We start from the raw sequence: 20,532 nt of genomic DNA, 5'->3' as shown, positions 1-20,532 counted from the left end.
TTGCATCGATATTGAATACAACAGTCACCATGCGCACTTTCCTCCATGGGAGTAATGTTTCAAAGAGTTTACGCTTTGATCGTTCCCTGGAAGACCAGTAGTAGTTTCCGATGCACATCTGGAGGCATTCTGTATTCTGTGGACTATCAGAGGGTTGATGAAACACAGAAATTGCATCGGGATTAAATACAACAGTTTCCATGCCCACTTTCCTCCATGTTAGTATTGTCTCTAACAGTCTACGCTTTGATCGTTCCCTGGAAGACCAGTAGTAGTTTCCGATGCACATCTGGAGGCTTTCTGTAATCTGTGGACTATCAGAGTGTTGATGAAACACAGAAATTGCATCGGGATTGAATACAACAGTCACCATGCTCACTTTCCTCCATGGGAGAAATTCCGAAACAGTCTACGTTTTGATCGTTCCCTGGAAGACCAGTAGTAGTTTCCGATGCACAACTGGTGGCATTCTGTAATCTGTGGACTATCAGAGTTTTGATGAAACACAGAGATTGCTTCGGGATTGAATACAACAGTCACCATGCGCACTTTCCTCCACGGGAGGTATGTCTCAAACAGTCGACGCTTTGATCGTTCCCTGGAAGACCAGTAGTAGTTTCCGATGCACATCTGGTGGCATTCTGTAATCTGTGGACTATCAGAGTGTTTATGAAACACAGAAATTGCATCGGGATTGAATACAACAGTCACCATCCGCACTTTCCTGCATGGGAGTAATGTCTGAAACAGTCTACGCTTTGATCGTTCCCTGGAAAACCATTAGTAGTTTCCGGTGCACATCTCGTGGCATTCTGTATCTGTGGACTATCAGAGTGTTGATGAAACACAGAAAATGCAACGGGGTTGAATACAACAGTTACCATGCGCACTTCTCTCCATGGGAGTAACTTCTCAAAGAGTTTACGCTTTGATCGTTCCCTGAAAGATGAGTAGTAGTTTCAGATGCACATCTGGAGGCATTCTGTAATCTGTATACTATCAGAGTGTTGATGAAACACAGAAATTGCATCGGGATTGAATACAACAGTTACCATGCGCACTTTCCTCCATGGGAGTAATGTCTCTAACAGTCTACGCTTTGATCGTTCCCTGGAAGACCAGTAGTAGTTTCCGATGCACATCTGGAGGCTTTCTGTAATCTGTGGACTATCAGAGTGTTGATGAAACACAGAAATTGCATCGGGATTGTATACAACAGTCACCATGCTCACTTTCCTCCATGGGGGAAATTCTCAAACAGTCTACGTTTTGATCGTTCCCTGGAAGACCAGTAGTAGTGTCCGATGCACAACTGGTGGCATCCTGTAATCTGTGGACTATCAGAGTGTTGATGAAATACAGAGATTGCTTCGGGATTGAATACAACAGTCACCATGCGCACTTTCCTCCACGGGAGGTATGTCTCAAACAGTCGACGCTTTGATCGTTCCCTGGAAGACCAGGTGTAGTTTCCGATGCACATCTGGTGGCATTCTGTAATCTGTGGACTATCAGAGTGTTGATGAAACACAGAAATTGCATCGGGATTGAATACAACAGTCACCATCCGCACTTTCCTGCATGGGAGTAATGTCTGAAACAGTCTACGCTTTGATCGTTCCCTGGAAAACCATTAGTAGTTTCCGATGCACATCTCGTGGCATTCTGTAATCTGTGGACTATCAGAGTGTTGATGAAACACAGAAAATGCAACGGGGTTGAATACAACAGTTACCATGCGCACTTTTCTCCATGGGAGTAAGTTCTCAAAGAGTTTACGCCTTGATCGTTCCCTGAAAGATCAGTAGTAGTTTCCGATGCACATCTGGAGGCATTCTGTAATCTGTGGACTATCAGAGTGTTGATGAAACACAGAAATTGCATCGGGATTGAATACAACAGTTACCATGCGCACTTCCTCCATGGGAGTAATGTCTCAAACAGTCTACGGTTTGATCGTTCCCTGGAAGACCAGTAGTTGTTTCCGATGCACATCGGGAGGCATTCTGTAATCTGTGGACTATCAGAGTGTTGATGAAACACAGAAATTGCATCGGGATTGAATACAACATTCACCATGCGCACTTTCCTCCATGGGAGTAATTTCTCAAACAGTCTACGGCTTGATCGTTCCCTGGAATACCAGTAGTAGTTTCCGATGCACATCTGGAGGTATTCTGTAATCTGTAGAGTATCAGAGTGTTGATGAAACACAGAAATTGCATCGGGATTGAATACAACAGTCACCATGCGCACTTTCCTCCATGGGAGTAATGTCCCAAACAGTCTACGCTTTGATCGTTCCCTGAAAGACCAGTAGTAGTTTCCGATGCATATCTTTAGGCATTCTGTAATCTGTTGACTATCCGAGTGTTGATGAAACACAGAAATTGCATCGGGTTGAATACAACATTTACCATGCGCACTTTCCTCCATGGGAGTAATGTCTCAAAGAGTTTACGCTTTGCTCGTTCCCTGAAAGGCCAGTAGTAGTTTCCGATGCACATCTGGAGGCATTCTGTAATCTGTGGACTATCAGCGTGTTGATGAAACACAGAAATGGCATCGGGATTGAATACAACAGTCACCATGCGAACATGCCTCCATGCGAGTAATGTCTCTAACACTCTACGCTTTGATCGTTCCCTGGAAGACCAGTAGTAGTTTCCGATGCACATCTGGAGGCTTTCCGTAATCTGTGGACTATCAGAGTGTTGATGAAACACAGAAATTGCATCGGGATTGAATACAACAGTCACCATGAGCACTTTCCTCCATGGGAGTAATGTCCCAAACAGTCTACGCTGTGATCGTTCCCTGGAAGAAAAGTAGTAGTTTCTGATTATCATCCGGAGGCACTCTGTAATCTGTGGACTATCAGAGTGTTGATGAAACACAGAAATTGCATCGATATTGAATACAACAGTCACCATGCGCACTTTCCTCCATGGGAGTAATGTTTCAAAGAGTTTACGCTTTGATCGTTCCCTGGAAGACCAGTAGTAGTTTCCGATGCACATCTGGAGGCATTCTGTATTCTGTGGACTATCAGAGGGTTGATGAAACACAGAAATTGCATCGGGATTAAATACAACAGTTTCCATGCCCACTTTCCTCCATGTTAGTATTGTCTCTAACAGTCTACGCTTTGATCGTTCCCTGGAAGACCAGTAGTAGTTTCCGATGCACATCTGGAGGCTTTCTGTAATCTGTGGACTATCAGAGTGTTGATGAAACACAGAAATTGCATCGGGATTGAATACAACAGTCACCATGCTCACTTTCCTCCATGGGAGAAATTCCGAAACAGTCTACGTTTTGATCGTTCCCTGGAAGACCAGTAGTAGTTTCCGATGCACAACTGGTGGCATTCTGTAATCTGTGGACTATCAGAGTTTTGATGAAACACAGAGATTGCTTCGGGATTGAATACAACAGTCACCATGCGCACTTTCCTCCACGGGAGGTATGTCTCAAACAGTCGACGCTTTGATCGTTCCCTGGAAGACCAGTAGTAGTTTCCGATGCACATCTGGTGGCATTCTGTAATCTGTGGACTATCAGAGTGTTGATGAAACACAGAAATTGCATCGGGATTGAATACAACAGTCACCATCCGCACTTTCCTGCATGGGAGTAATGTCTGAAACAGTCTACGCTTTGATCGTTCCCTGGAAAACCATTAGTAGTTTCCGGTGCACATCTCGTGGCATTCTGTAATCTGTGGACTATCAGAGTGTTGATGAAACACAGAAAATGCAACGGGGTTGAATACAACAGTTACCATGCGCACTTCTCTCCATGGGAGTAACTTCTCAAAGAGTTTACGCTTTGATCGTTCCCTGAAAGATGAGTAGTAGTTTCAGATGCACATCTGGAGGCATTCTGTAATCTGTATACTATCAGAGTGTTGATGAAACACAGAAATTGCATCGGGATTGAATACAACAGTTACCATGCGCACTTTCCTCCATGGGAGTAATGTCTCTAACAGTCTACGCTTTGATCGTTCCCTGGAAGACCAGTAGTAGTTTCCGATGCACATCTGGAGGCTTTCTGTAATCTGTGGACTATCAGAGTGTTGATGAAACACAGAAATTGCATCGGGATTGTATACAACAGTCACCATGCTCACTTTCCTCCATGGGGGAAATTCTCAAACAGTCTACGTTTTGATCGTTCCCTGGAAGACCAGTAGTAGTGTCCGATGCACAACTGGTGGCATCCTGTAATCTGTGGACTATCAGAGTGTTGATGAAATACAGAGATTGCTTCGGGATTGAATACAACAGTCACCATGCGCACTTTCCTATACGGGAGGTATGTCTCAAACAGTCGACGCTTTGATCGTTCCCTGGAAGACCAGTTGTAGTTTCCGATGCACATCTGGTGGCATTCTGTAATCTGTGGACTATCAGAGTGTTGATGAAACACAGAAATTGCATCGGGATTGAATACAACAGTCACCATCCGCACTTTCCTGCATGGGAGTAATGTCTGAAACAGTCTACGCTTTGATCGTTCCCTGGAAAACCATTAGTAGTTTCCGATGCACATCTCGTGGCATTCTGTAATCTGTGGACTATCAGAGTGTTGATGAAACACAGAAAATGCAACGGGGTTGAATACAACAGTTACCATGCGCACTTTTCTCCATGGGAGTAAGTTCTCAAAGAGTTTACGCCTTGATCGTTCCCTGAAAGATCAGTAGTAGTTTCCGATGCACATCTGGAGGCATTCTGTAATCTGTGGACTATCAGAGTGTTGATGAAACACAGAAATTGCATCGGGATTGAATACAACAGTTACCATGCGCACTTCCTCCATGGGAGTAATGTCTCAAACAGTCTACGCTTTGATCGTTCCCTGGAAGACCAGTAGTAGTTTCCGATTAACATCTGTTGGCATTCTGTAATCTGTGGACTATCAGAGTGTTGATGAAACACAGAAATTGCATCGGGATTGAAGACAACAGTCACCATGCGCACTTTCCTCCATGGGAGTAATGTCCCAAACAGTCTACGGTTTGATCGTTCCCTGGAAGACCAGTAGTTGTTTCCGATGCACATCGGGAGGCATTCTGTAATCTGTGGACTATCAGAGTGTTGATGAAACACAGAAATTGCATCGGGATTGAATACAACATTCACCATGCGCACTTTCCTCCATGGGAGTAATTTCTCAAACAGTCTACGGCTTGATCGTTCCCTGGAATACCAGTAGTAGTTTCCGATGCACATTTGGAGGTATTCTGTAATCTGTAGAGTATCAGAGTGTTGATGAAACACAGAAATTGCATCGGGATTGAATACAACAGTCACCATGTGCACTTTCCTCCATGGGAGTAATGTCCCAAACAGTCTACGCTTTGATCGTTCCCTGAAAGACCAGTAGTAGTTTCCGATGCATATCTCTAGGCATTCTGTAATCTGTTGACTATCCGAGTGTTGATGAAACACAGAAATTGCATCGGGTTGAATACAACATTTACCATGCGCACTTTCCTCCATGGGAGTAATGTCTCTAACAGTCTACGCTTTGATCGTTCCCGGGAAGACCAGTAGTAGTTTCCGATGCACATCTGGTGGCATTCTGTAATCTGTGGACTATCAGAGTGTTGATGAAACACAGAAAATGCAACGGGATTGAATAAAACAGTTACCATGCGCACTTTCCTCCATGAGAGTAATGTCTCAAAGAGTTTACGCTTTGCTCGTTCCCTGAAAGGCCAGTAGTAGTTTCCGATGCTCATCTGGAGGCATTCTGTAATCTGTGGACTGTCAGCGTGTTGATGAAACACAGAAATGGCATCGGGATTGAATACAACAGTCACCATGCGAACATTCCTCCATGCGAGTAATGTCTCTAACACTCTACGCTTTGATCGTTCCCTGGAAGACCAGTAGTAGTTTCCGATGCACATCTGGAGGCCTTCTGTAATCTATGGACTATCAGAGTGTTGATGAAACACAGAAATTGCATCGGGATTGAATACAACAGTCACCATGAGCACTTTCCTCCATGGGAGTAATGTCCCAAACAGTCTACGCTGTGATCGTTCCCTGGAAGACCAGTAGTAGTTTCTGATTATCATCCGGAGGCACTCTGTAATCTGTGGACTATCAGAGTGTTGATGAAACACAGAAATTGCATCGATATTGAATACAACAGCCACCATGCGCACTTTCCTCCATGGGAGTAATGTTTCAAAGAGTTTACGCTTTGATCGTTCCCTGGAAGACCAGTAGTAGTTTCCGATGCACATCTGGAGGCATTCTGTATTCTGTTGACTATCAGAGTGTTGATGAAACACAGAAATTGCATCGGGATTAAATACAACAGTTTCCATGCCCACTTTCCTCCATGTTAGTATTGTCTCTAACAGTCTACGCTTTGATCGTTCCCTGGAAGACCAGTAATAGTTTCCGATGCACATCTGGAAGCTTTCTGTAATCTGTGGACTATCAGAGTGTTGATGAAACACAGAAATTGCATCGGGATTGAATACAACAGTCACCATGCGCACTTTCCTCCATGGGAGAAATTCTGAAACAGTCTACGATTTGATCGTTCCCTGGAAGACCAGTAGTAGTTTCCGATGCACAACTGGTGGCATTCTGTAATCTGTGGACTATCAGAGTTTTGATGAAACATAGAGATTGCTTCGGGATTGAATACAACAGTCACCATGCGCACTTTCCTCCACGGGAGGTATGTCTCAAACAGTCGACGCTTTGATCGTTCCCTGGAAGACCAGTAGTAGTTTCCGATGCACATCTGGTGGCATTCTGTAATCTGTGGACTATCAGAGTGTTGATGAAACACAGAAATTGCATCGGGATTGAATACAACAGTCACCATCCGCACTTTCCTGCATGGGAGTAATGTCTGAAACAGTCTACGCTTTGATCGTTCAATGGAAACCATTAGTAGTTTCCGATGCACATCTCGTGGCATTCTGTAATCTGTGGACTATCAGAGTGTTGATGAAACACAGAAAATGCAACGGGGTTGAATACAACAGTTACCATGCGCACTTCTCTCCATGGGAGTAACTTCTCAAAGAGTTTACGCTTTGATCTTTCCCTGAAAGATGAGTAGTAGTTTCCGATGCACATCTAGAGGCATTCTGTAATCTGTATACTATCAGAGTGTTGATGAAACACAGAAATTGCATCGGGATTGAATACAACAGTTACCATGCGCACTTTCCTCCATGGGAGTAATGTCTCTAACAGTCTACGCTTTGATCGTTCCCTGGAAGACCAGTAGTAGTTTCCGATGCACATCTGGAGGCTTTCTGTAATCTGTGGACTATCAGAGTGTTGATGAAACACAGAAATTGCATCGGGATTGTATACAACAGTCATCATGCTCACTTTCCTCCATGGGGGAAATTCTCAAACAGTCTACGTTTTGATCGTTCCCTGGAAGACCAGTAGTAGTTTCCGATGCACAACTGGTGGCATCCTGTAATCTGTGGACTATCAGAGTTTTGATGAAATACAGAGATTGCTTCGGGATTGAATACAACAGTCACCATGCGCACTTTCCTCCACGGGAGGTATGTCTCAAACAGTCGACGCTTTGATCGTTCCCTGGAAGACCAGTAGTAGTTTCCGATGCACATCTGGTGGCATTCTGTAATCTGTGGACTATCAGAGTGTTGATGAAACACAGAAATTGCATCGGGATTGAATACAACAGTCACCATCCGCACTTTCCTGCAAGGGAGTAATGTCTGAAACAGTCTACGCTTTGATCGTTCCCCGGAAGACCATTAGTAGTTTCCGATGCACATCTCGTGGCATTCTGTAATCTCTGGACTATCAGAGTGTTGATGACACACAGAAAATGCAACGGGATTGAATACAACAGTTACCATGCGCACTTTTCTCCATGGGAGTAATTTCTCAAAGAGTTTACGCATTGATCGTTCCCTGAAAGATCAGTAGTAGCTACCGATGCACATCTGGAGGCATTCTGTAATCTGTGGACTATCAGAGTGTTGATGAAACACAGAAATTGCATCGGGATTGAATACAACAGTCACCATGCGCTCATTCCTCCACAAAAGTAATATCTCAAACAGTCTACGCTTTGATCGTTCCCTGGAAGACCAATAGTAGTTTCCGATGCACATCTGGAGGCATTATGTAATCTGTGGACTATCAGAATGTTGATGAAACACAGAAATTGCATCGGGATTGAATACAACAGTCACCATGCGAACTTTCCTTAATGGGAGTAATGTCTCAAACAGTCTACGCTATGATCGTTCCCTGGAAGACCAGTAGAAGCTTCCGATGCACATCTGGAGGCATTCTGTATTCTGTGGACTATCAGAGTGTTGATGAAACACAGAAATGCATCGGGATTGCATACAACAGTCACTATGCGCACTTTCCTCCATGGGAGTAATGTCTCAAACAGTCTACGCTTTGATCGTTCCCTGGAAGACCAGTAGTAGTTTCCGATGCACATCTGGTGCCATTCTGTAATCTGTGGACTATCAGAGTGTTGATGAAACACAGAAATTGCATCGGGATTGAATACAACAGTCACCATCCGCACTTTCCTGCATGGGAGTAATGTCTGAAACAGTCTAATCTTTGATCGTTTCCTGGAAAACCATTAGTAGTTTCCGATGCACATCTCGTGGCATTCTGTAATCTGTGGACTATCAGAGTGTTGATGAAACACAGAAAATGCAACGGGGTTGAATACAACAGTTACCATGCGCACTTCTCTCCATGGGAGTAACTTCTCAAAGAGTTTACGCTTTGATCTTTCCCTGAAAGATGAGTAGTAGTTTCCGATGCACATCTAGAGGCATTCTGTAATCTGTATACTATCAGAGTGTTGATGAAACACAGAAATTGCATCGGGATTGAATACAACAGTTACCATGCGCACCTTCCTCCATGGGAGTAATGTCTCTAACAGTCTACGCTTTGATCGTTCCCTGGAAGACCAGTAGTAGTTTCCGATGCACATGTGGAGGCTTTCTGTAATCTGTGGACTATCAGAGTGTTGATGAAACACAGAAATTGCATCGGGATTGTATACAACAGTCATCATGCTCACTTTCCTACATGGGGGAAATTCTCAAACAGTCTACGTTTTGATCGTTCCCTGGAAGACCAGTAGTAGTTTCCGACGCACAACTGGTGGCATCCTGTAATCTGTGGACTATCAGAGTTTTGATGAAATACAGAGATTGCTTCGGGATTGAATACAACAGTCACCATGCGCACTTTCCTCCACGGGAGGTATGTCTCAAACAGTCGACGCTTTGATCGTTCCCTGGAAGACCAGTAGTAGTTTCCGATGCACATCTGGTGGCATTCTGTAATCTGTGGACTATCAGAGTGTTGATGAAACACAGAAATTGCATCAGGATTGAATACAACAGTCACCATCCGCACTTTCCTGCAAGGGAGTAATGTCTGAAACAGTCTACGTTTTGATCGTTCCCCGGAAGACCATTAGTAGTTTTCGATGCACATCTCGTGGCATTCTGTAATCTCTGGACTATCAGAGTGTTGATGAAACACAGAAAATGCAACGGGATTGAATACAACAGTTACCATGCGCACTTTTCTCCATGGGAGTAATTTCTCAAAGAGTTTACGCATTGATCGTTCCCTGAAAGATCAGTAGTAGCTTCCGATGCACATCTGGATGCATTCTGTAATCTATGGACTATCAGAGTGTTGATGAAACACAGAAATTGCATCGGGATTGAATACAACAGTCACCATGCGCTCATTCCTCCACAAAAGTAATATCTCAAACAGTCTACGCTGTTATCTTTCCCTGGAAGACCAATAGTAGTTTCCGATGCACATCTGGAGGCATTATGTAATCTGTGGACTATCAGAATGTTGATGAAACACAGAAATTGCATCGGGATTGAATACAACAGTCACCATGCGAACTTTCCTTAATGGGAGTAATGTCTCAAACAGTCTACGCTTTGATCGTTCCCTGGAAGACCAGTAGAAGCTTCCGATGCACATCTGGAGGCATTCTGTATTCTGTTGACTATCAGAGTGTTGATGAAACACATAAATTGCATCGGGATTAAATACAACATTTTCCATGCCCACTTTCCTCCATGTTAGTATTGTCTCTAACAGTCTACGCTTTGATCGTTCCCTGGAAGACCAGTAATAGTTTCCGATGCACATCTGGAGGCTTTCTGTAATCTGTGGACTATCAGAGTGTTGATGAAACACAGAAATTGCATCGGGATTGAATACAACAGTCACCATGCGCACTTTCCTCCATGGGAGAAATTCTGAAACAGTCTACGTTTTGATCGTTCCCTGGAAGACCAGTAGTAGTTTCCGATGCACAACTGGTGGCATTCTGTAATCTGTGGACTATCAGAGTTTTGATGAACACAGAGATTGCTTCGGGATTGAATACAACAGTCACCATGCGCACTTTCCTCCACTGAGGTATGTCTCAAACAGTCGACGCTTTGATCGTTCCCTGGAAGACCAGTAGTAGTTTCCGATGCACATCTGGTGGAATTCTGTAATCTGTGGACTATCAGAGTGTTGATGAAACACAGAAATTGCATCGGGATTGAATACAACAGTCACCATCCGCACTTTCCTGCATGGGAGTAATGTCTGAAACAGTCTACGCTTTGATCGTTCCCTGGAAAACCATTAGTAGTTTCCGATGCACATCTCGTGGCATTCTGTAATCTGTGGACTATCAGAGTGTTGATGAAACACAGAAAATGCAACGGGGTTGAATACAACAGTTACCATGCGCACTTCTCTCCATGGGAGTAACTTCTCAAAGAGTTTACGCTTTGATGTTTCCCTGAAAGATGAGTAGTAGTTTCCGATGCACATCTAGAGGCATTCTGTAATCTGTATACTATCAGAGTGTTGATGAAACACAGAAATTGCATCGGGATTGAATACAACAGTTACCATGCGCACTTTCCTCCATGGGAGTAATGTCTCTAACAGTCTACGCTTTGATCGTTCCCTGGAAGACCAGTAGTAGTTTCCGATGCACATCTGGAGGCTTTCTGTAATCTGTGGACTATCAGAGTGTTGATGAAACACAGAAATTGCATCGGGATTGTATACAACAGTCATCATGCTCACTTTCCTCCATGGGGGAAATTCTTAAACAGTCTACGTTTTGATCGTTCCCTGGAAGACCAGTAGTAGTTTCCGATGCACAACTGGTGGCATCCTGTAATCTGTGGACTATCAGAGTTTTGATGAAATACAGAGATTGCTTCGGATTGAATACAACAGTCACAATGCGCACTTTCCTCCACGGGAGGTATGTCTCAAACAGTCGACGCTTTGATCGTTCCCTGGAAGACCAGTAGTAGTTTCCGATGCACATCTGGTGGCATTCTGTAATCTGTGGACTATCAGAGTGTTGATGAAACACAGAAATTGCATCGGGATTGAATACAACAGTCACCATCCGCACTTTCGTGCAAGGGAGTAATGTCTGAAACAGTCTACGTTTGATCGTTCCCCGGAAGACCATTAGTAGTTTCCGATGCACATCTCGTGGCATTCTGTAATCTCTGGACTATCAGAGTGTTGATGAAACACAGAAAATGCAACGGGATTGAATACAACAGTTACCATGCGCACTTTTCTCCATGGGAGTAATTTCTCAAAGAGTTTACGCATTGATCGTTCCCTGAAAGATCAGTAGTAGCTTCCGATGCACATCCGGAGGCATTCTGTAATCTGTGGACTATCAGAGTGTTGATGAAACACAGAAATTGCATCGGGATTGAATACAACAGTCACCATGCGCTCATTCCTCCACAAAAGTAATATCTCAAACAGTCTACGCTGTTATCGTTCCCTGGAAGACCAATAGTAGTTTCCGATGCACATCTGGAGGCATTATGTAATCTGTGGACTATCAGAATGTTGATGAAACACAGAAATTGCATCGGGATTGAATACAACAGTCACCATGCGAACTTTCCTTAATGGGAGTAATGTCTCAAACAGTCTACGCTTTGATCGTTCCCTGGAAGACCAGTAGAAGCTTCCGATGCACATCTGGAGGCATTCTGTATTCTGTGGACTATCAGAGTGTTGATGAAACACAGAAATTGCATCGGGATTGAATACAACAATTTCCATGCGCACTTTCCTCCATGTTAGTATTGTCTCTAACAGTCTACGCTTTGATCGTTCCCTGGAAGACCAGTAGTAGTTTCCGATGCACATCTGGAGGCTTTCTGTAATCTGTGGACTATCAGAGTGTTGATGAAACACAGAAATTGCATCGGGATTGAATACTACAGTCACCATGCTCACTTTCCTCCATGGGGGAAATTCTCAAACAGTCTACGTTTTGATCGTTCCCTGGAAGACCAGTAGTAGTTTCCGATGCACAACTGGTGGCATCCTGTAATCTGTGGACTATCAGAGTTTTGATGAAATACAGAGGTTGCTTCGGGATTGAATACAACAGTCACCATGCGCACTTTCCTCCACGGGAGGTATGTCTCAAACAGTCGACGCTTTGATCGTTCCCTGGAAGACCAGTAGTAGTTTCCGATGCACATCTGGTGGCATTCTGTAATCTTTGGACTATCAGAGTGTTGATGAAACACAGAAATTGCATCGGGATTGAATACAACTGTCACCATCCGCACTTTCCTGCATGGGAGTATTGTCTGAAACAGTCTACGCTTTGATCGTTCCCTGGAAGACCATTAGTAGTTTCCGATGCACATCTCGTGGCATTCTGTAATCTGTGGACTATCAGAGTGTTGATGAAACACAGAAAATGCAACGGGATTGAATACAACAGTTACCATGCGCACTTTTCTCCATGGGAGTAATTTCTCAAAGAGTTTACGCTTTGATCGTTCCCTGAAAGATCAGTAGTAGTTTCCGATGCACATCTGGAGGCATTCTGTAATCTGTGGACTATCAGAGTGTTGATGAAACACAGAAATTGCATCGGGATTGAATACAACAGTCACCATGCGCTCATTCCTCCATAAAAGTAATATCTCAAACAGTCTACGATTTTATCGTTCCCTGGAAGACCAATAGTAGTTTCCGATGCGCATCTGGAGGCATTCTGTAATCTGTGGACTATCAGAATGTTGATGAAACACAGAAATTGCATCGGGATTGAATACAACAGTCACCATGCGAACTTTCCTTAATGGGAGTAATGTCTCAAACAGTCTACGCTTTGATCGTTCCCTGGAAGACCAGTAGAAGCTTCCGATGCACATCTGGAGGCATTCTGTATTCTGTGGACTATCAGAGTGTTGATGAAACACAGAAATGCATCGGGATTGCATACAACAGTCACTATGCGCACTTTCTTCCATGGGAGTAATGTCTCTAACAGTCTACGCTTTGATCTTTCCCTGAAGGACCAGTAGTAGTTTCCGATGCACATCTGGAGGCTTTCTGTAATCTGTGGACTATCAGAGTGTTGATGAAACACAGAAATTGCATCGGGATTGAATACAACAGTCACCATGCGCACTTTCCTCCATGGGAGTAATGTCTCAAACAGTCTACGCTTTGATCGCTCCCTATAAGACCAGTAGTAGTTTCCGATTAACATCTGGAGGCATTCTGTAATCTGTGGACTATCAGAGTGTTGATGAAACACAGAAATTGCATCGGGACTGAAGACAACAGTCAATATGCGTACTTTCCTCCATGGGAGTAATGTCCCAAACAGTCTACGCTTTGATCGTTCCCTGGAAGACCAGTAGTTGTTTCCGATGCACATCGGGAGGCATTCTGTAATCTGTGGACTATCAGAGTGTTGATGAAAAACAGAAATTGCATCAGGATTGAATACAACATTCACCATGCGCACTTTCCTCCATGGGAGTAATGTCTCAAACAGTCTACGCTTTGATCGTTCCCTGGAAGACCATTAGTAGATTCCGATGCACATCTGGAGGCATTCTGTAATCTGTGGAGTATCAGAGAGTTGATGAAACACAGAAATTGCATCGGGATTGAATACAACAGTCACCATGCGCACTTTCCTCCATGGGAGTAATGTCCCAAACAGTCTACGCTTTGATCGTTCCCTGAAAGACCAGTAGTAGTTTCCGATGCACATCTGGAGGTATTCTGTAATCTGTTAACTATGAGAGTGTTGATGAAACACAGAAATTGCACCGGGATTGAATACAACAGTTATCACGCGCACTTTCCTCCATGGGAGTAATGTCTCTAACAGTCCACGCTTTGATCGTTCCGAGGAAGACCAGTAGTAGTTTCCGATGCACATCTTTAGGCTTTCTGTAATCTGTGGACTATCAGAGTGTTGATGAAACACAGAAATTGCATCGGGATTGAATACAACAGTCACCATCCGCACTTTCCTGCATGGGAGTAATGTCTGAAACAGTCTACGCTTTGATCGTTCCCTGGAAGACCATTAGTAGTTTCCGATGCACATCTCGTGGCATTCTGTAATCTGTGGAATATCAGAGTGCGGATGAAACACAGAAAATGCGACGGGATTGAATACAACAGTTACCTTGCGCACTTTTCTCCATGGGAGTAATTTCTCAAAGAGTTTACGCTTTGATCGTTCCCTGAAAGATCAGTAGTTGTTTCCGATGCACATCTTTAGACATTCTGTAATCTGTGGACTATCAGAGTGTTGATGAAAAACAGAAATTGCATCAGGATTGAATACAACATTCACCATGCGCACTTTCCTCCATGGGAGTAATGTCTCAAACAGTCTACACTTTGATCGTTCCCTGGAAGACCATTAGTAGATTCCGATGCACATCTGGAGGCATTCTGTAATCTGTGGAGTATCAGAGTGTTGATGAAACACAGAAATTGCATCGGGATTGAATACAAAAGTCACCATGCGCACATTCCTCCATGGGAGTAATGTCCCAAACAGTCTACGCTTTGATCGTTCCCTGAAAGACCAGTAGTAGTTTCCGATGCACATCTTTAGACATTCTGTAATCTGTGGACTATCAGAGTGTTGATGAAACACAGAAATTGCATCGATATTGAATACAACAGTCACCATGCGCACTTTCCTCCACGGGAGGTATGTCTCAAACAGTCGACGCTTTGATCGTTCCCTGGAAGACCAGTAGTAATTTCCGATGCACATCTGGCGGCATTCTGTAATCTGTGCACTATCAGTGTGTTGATGAAAGACAGAAATTGCATCTGGATTGAATACAACACTCACCATCAACAATTTCCTGCATGGGAGTAATGTCTAAAACAGTCTACGCTTTGATCGTTCCCGGGAAGACCAGTAGTAGTTTCCGATGCACATCTCGTGGCATTCTGTAATCTGTGGACTATCAGAGTGTTGATGAAACACAGAAAATGCAACGGGATTGAATAAAACAGTTACCATGCGCACTTTCCTCCATGGGAGTAATGTCTCAAAGAGTTTACGCTTTGCTCGTTCCCTGAAAGGCCAGTAGTAGTTTCCGATGCACAATTGGAGGCATTCTGTAATCTGTGGACTATCAGCGTGTTAAAGAAACACAGAAATGGCATCGGGATTGAATACAACAGTCACCATGCGAACATTCCTCCATGGGAGTAATGTCTCTAACACTTTACGCTCTGATCGTTCCCTGGAAGACCAGTAGCAGTTTCCGATGCACATCTGGAGGCTTCCCGTAATCTGTGGACTATCAGAGTGTTGATGAAACACATAAATTGCATCGGGTTTGATTACAACAGTCACCATGCGCACTTTCCTCCATGGGAGTAATGTCCCAAACAGTCTACGCTGTGATCGTTCCCTGGAAGACCAGTAGTAGTTTCTGATTATCATCCGGAGGCACTCTGTAATCTGTGGACTATCAGAGTGTTGATGAAACACAGAAATTGCATCGATTTTGAATACAACAGTCACCATGCGCACTTTCCTCCATGGGAGTAATGTTTCAAAGAGTTTACGCTTTGATCGTTCCCTGGAAGACCAGTAGTAGTTTTCGATGCACATCTGGAGGCATTCTGTAATCTGTGGACTATCAGAGTGTTGATGAAACACAGAATTTGCATCGGGATTGAATACAACAGTTTCCATGCGCACTTTCCTCCATGTTAGTATTGTCTCTAACAGTCTACGCTTTGATCGTTCCCTGGAAGACCAGTAGTAGTTTCCGATGCACATCTGGAGGCTTTCTGTAATCTGTGGACTATCAGAATGTTGATGAAACACAGAAATTGCATCGGGATTGAATACAACAGTCACCATGCTCACTTACCTCCATGGGAGAAATTCTCAAACAGTCTACGTTTTGATCGTTCCCTGGAAGACCAGTAGTAGTTTCCGTTGCACAACTGGTGGCATTCTGTAATCTGTGGACTATCAGAGTTTTGATGAAACACAGAGATTGCTTCGGGATTGAATACAACAGTCACCATGCGCATTTTCCTTCAAGGGGGGTATGTCTCAAACAGTCGACGCATTGATCGTTCCCTGGAAGACCAGTTGTAGTTTCCGATGCACATCTGGTGGCATTCTGTAATCTGTGGACTATCAGAGTGTTGATGAAACATAGAAATTGCAACGGGGTTGAATACAACAGTCACCATCCGCACTTTCCTGCATGGGAGTAATGTCTGAAACAGTCTACGCTTTGATCGTTCCCTGGAAAACAATTAGTAGTTTCCGATGCACATCTCGTGGCATTCTGTAATCTGTAGACTATCAGAGTGTTGATGAAACACAGAAAATGCAACGGGGTTGAATACAACAGTTACCATGCGCACTTTTCTCCATGGGAGTAATTTCTCAAAGAGTTTACGCCTTGATCGTTCCCTAAAAGATCAGTAGTAGTTTCCGATGCACATCTGGAGGCATTCTGTCATCTGTGGACTATCAGAGTGTTGATGAAACACAGAAATTGTATCGGGATTGAATACAACAGTTACCATGCGCACTTCCTCCATGGGAGTAATGTCTCTAACAGTCTACGCTTTGATCGTTCCCTGGAAGACCAGTAGTAGTTTCCGATGCACATCTGGGGGCTTTCTGTAATCTGTGGACTATCAGAGTGTTGATGAAACACAGAAATTGCATCGGGATTGAATACAACAGTCACCATGCTCACTTTCCTCCATGGCTGAAATTCTCAAACAGTCTACGTTTTGATCGTTCCCTGGAAGACCAGTAGTAGTTTCCGATGCACAACTGGTGGCATCCTGTAATCTGTGGACTATCAGAGTTTTGATGAAATACAGAGGTTGCTTCGGGATTGAATACAACAGTCACCATGCGCACTTTCCTCCACGGGAGGTATGTCTCAAACAGTCGACACTTTGATCGTTCCCTGGAAGACCAGTAGTAGTTTCCGATGCACATCTGGTGGCATTCTGTAATCTTTGGACTATCAGAGTGTTGATGAAACACAGAAATTGCATCGGGATTGAATACAACAGTCACCATCCGCACTTTCCTGCATGGGAGTACTGTCTGAAACAGTCTACGCTTTCATCGTTCCCTGGAAGACCATTAGTAGTTTCCGATGCACATCTCGTGGCATTCTGTAATCTGTGGACTATCAGAGTGTTGATGAAACACAGAAAATGTAACGGGATTGAATACAACAGTTACCATGCGCACTTTTCTCCATGGGAGTAATTTCTCAAAGAGTTTACGCTTTGATCGTTCCCTGAAAGATCAGTAGTAGTTTCAGATGCACATCTGGAGGCATTCTGTAATCTGTGGACTATCAGAGTGTTGATGAAACACAGAAATTGCATCGGGATTGAATACAACAGTCACCATGCGCTCATTCCTCCATAAAAGTAATATCTCAAACAGTCTACGCTTTTATCGTTCCCTGGAAGACCAATAGTAGTTTCCGATGCGCATCTGGAGGCATTCTGTAATCTGTGGACTATCAGAATGTTGATGAAACACATAAATTGCATCGGGATTGAATACAACAGTCACCATGCGAACTTTCCTTAATGGGAGTAATGTCTCAAACAGTCTACGCTTTGATCGTTCCCTGGAAGACCAGTAGAAGCTTCCGATGCACATCTGGAGGCATTCTGTATTCTGTGGACTATCAGAGTGTTGATGAAACACAGAAATGCATCGGGATTGCATACAACAGTCACTATGCGCACTTTCCTCCATGGGAGTACTGTCTCAAACAGTCTACGCTTTGATCGTTCCCTGGAAGACCAGTAGAAGCTTCCGATGCACATCTGGAGGCATTCTGTATTCTGTGGACTATCAGAGTGTTGATGAAACACAGAAATGCATCGGGATTGCATACAACAGTCACTATGCGCACTTTCCTCCATGGGAGTAATGTCTCTAACAGTCTACGCTTTGATCGTTCCTGAAGGACCAGTAGTAGTTTCCGATGCACATCTGGAGGCTTTCCGTAATCTGTGGACTATCAGAGTGTTGATGAAACACAGAAATTGCATCGGGATTGAATACAAGAGTCACCATGCGCACTTTCCTCCATGGGAGTTATTCTCAAACAGGCTACACTTTGATCGTTCCTTGGAAGACCAGTAGTAGTTTCCGAAGCACATCTGGTGGCATTCTGTAATCTGTGGACTATCAGAGTGTTGATGAAACACAGAAATTGCATCGGGATTGAATACAACAGTCACCATCCGCACTTTCCTGCATGGGAGTAATGTCTGAAACAGTCTACGCTTTGATCGTTCCCTGGAAGACCATTAGTAGTTTCCGATGCACATCTCGTGGCATTCTGTAATCTGTGGACTATCAGAGTGCTGATGAAACACAGAAAATGCGACGGGATTGAATACAACAGTTACCTTGCGCACTTTTCTCCATGGGAGTAATTTCTCAAAGAGTTTACGCTTTGATCGTTCCCTGAAAGATCAGTAGTTGTTTCCGATGCACATCTTTAGACATTCTGTAATCTGTGGACTATCAGAGTGTTGATGAAAAACAGAAATTGCATCAGGATTGAATACAACATTCACCATGCGCACTTTCCTCCATGGGAGTAATGTCTCAAACAGTCTACGCTTTGATCGTTCCCTGGAAGACCATTAGTAGATTCCGATGCACATCTGGAGGCATTCTGTAATCTGTGGAGTATCAGAGTGTTGATGAAACACAGAAATTGCATCGATATTGAATACAACAGTCACCATGCGCACTTTCCTCCATGGGAGTAATTCTCAAAGAGTCTACGCTTTGATCGTTCCCTGGAAGACCAGTAGTAGTTTCCGATGCACATCTGGCGGCATTCTGTAATCTGTGTACTAACAGAGTGTTGATGAAACACAGAAATTCCATCGGGATTGAATACAACAGTCACCATCCGCACTTTCCTGCATGGGAGTAATGTCTGAAACAGTCTACGCTGTGATCGTTCCCGGGAAGACCAGTAGTAGTTTCCGATGCACATTTCGTGGCATTCTGTAATCTATGGACTATCAGAGTGTTGATGAAACACAGAAAATGCAACGGGATTGAATACAACAGTTACCATGCGCACTTTTCTCCATGGGAGTAATTTCTCAAAGAGTTTACGCTTTGATCGTTCCCTGAAAGACCAGTAGTAGTTTCCGATGACATCTGGAGGCATTCTGTAATCTGTGAACTATCAGAGTGTTGATGAAACACAAAAATTGCATCGGGATTGAATACAACAGTCACCATGCGCACATTCCTCCATAAAAGTAATATCTCAAACTGTCTACGCTTTGATCGTTCCCTGGAAGACCAGTAGTAGTTTCCGATGCACATCTGGAGGCATTCTGTAATCTGTGGACTATCAGAGTGCTGATGAAACACTGAAATTGCATCGGGATTGAATACAACAGTCACCATGCGAACTTTCCTTAATGGGAGTAATGTCTCTAACAGTCTACGCTTTGATCGTTCCCTGGAAGACCAGTAGAAGCTTCCGATGCACATCTGGAGGCATTCTGTAATCTGTGGACTATCAGAGTGTTGATGAAACACAGAAATTGCATCGGGATTATATACAACAGTCACTATGCGCACTTTCCTCCATGGGAGTAATGTCTCTAACAGTCTACGCTTTGATCGTTCCCTGGAGGACCAATAGTAGTTTCCGATGCACATCTGGAGGCTCTCCGTAATCTGTGGATTATCAGAGTGTTGATGAAACACACGAATTGCATCGGGATTGAATACAACAGTCACCATGCGCACTTTACTCCATGGGAGTAATGTCTCAAACAGTCTACGCTTTGATCGTTCCCTGGAAGACCAGTAGTAGTTTCCGATTAACATCTGGAGGCATTCTGTAATCTCTGGATGAAACACAGAAATTGCATCGGGATTGAATACAACAGCCACCATGCGCACTTTCCTCCATGGGAATAATGTCTCAAACAGTCTACGCTTTGATCGTCCCCTGGAAGACCTGTAGTAGTTTCCGATGCACATCTGGAGGCATTCTGTAATCTGTGGACTATCAGATTGTTGATGAAACACAGAAATTGCATCGGGATTGAATACAACAGCTACCATGCGCACTTTCCTCCATGGGAGTAAAGA

This window comes from Schistocerca gregaria, unplaced genomic scaffold (genome assembly GCF_023897955.1).
Source record: "Schistocerca gregaria isolate iqSchGreg1 unplaced genomic scaffold, iqSchGreg1.2 ptg000077l, whole genome shotgun sequence".
Lineage (NCBI taxonomy): Eukaryota > Metazoa > Arthropoda > Insecta > Orthoptera > Acrididae > Schistocerca > Schistocerca gregaria.
This window is presented reverse-complemented; position numbering follows the sequence as displayed.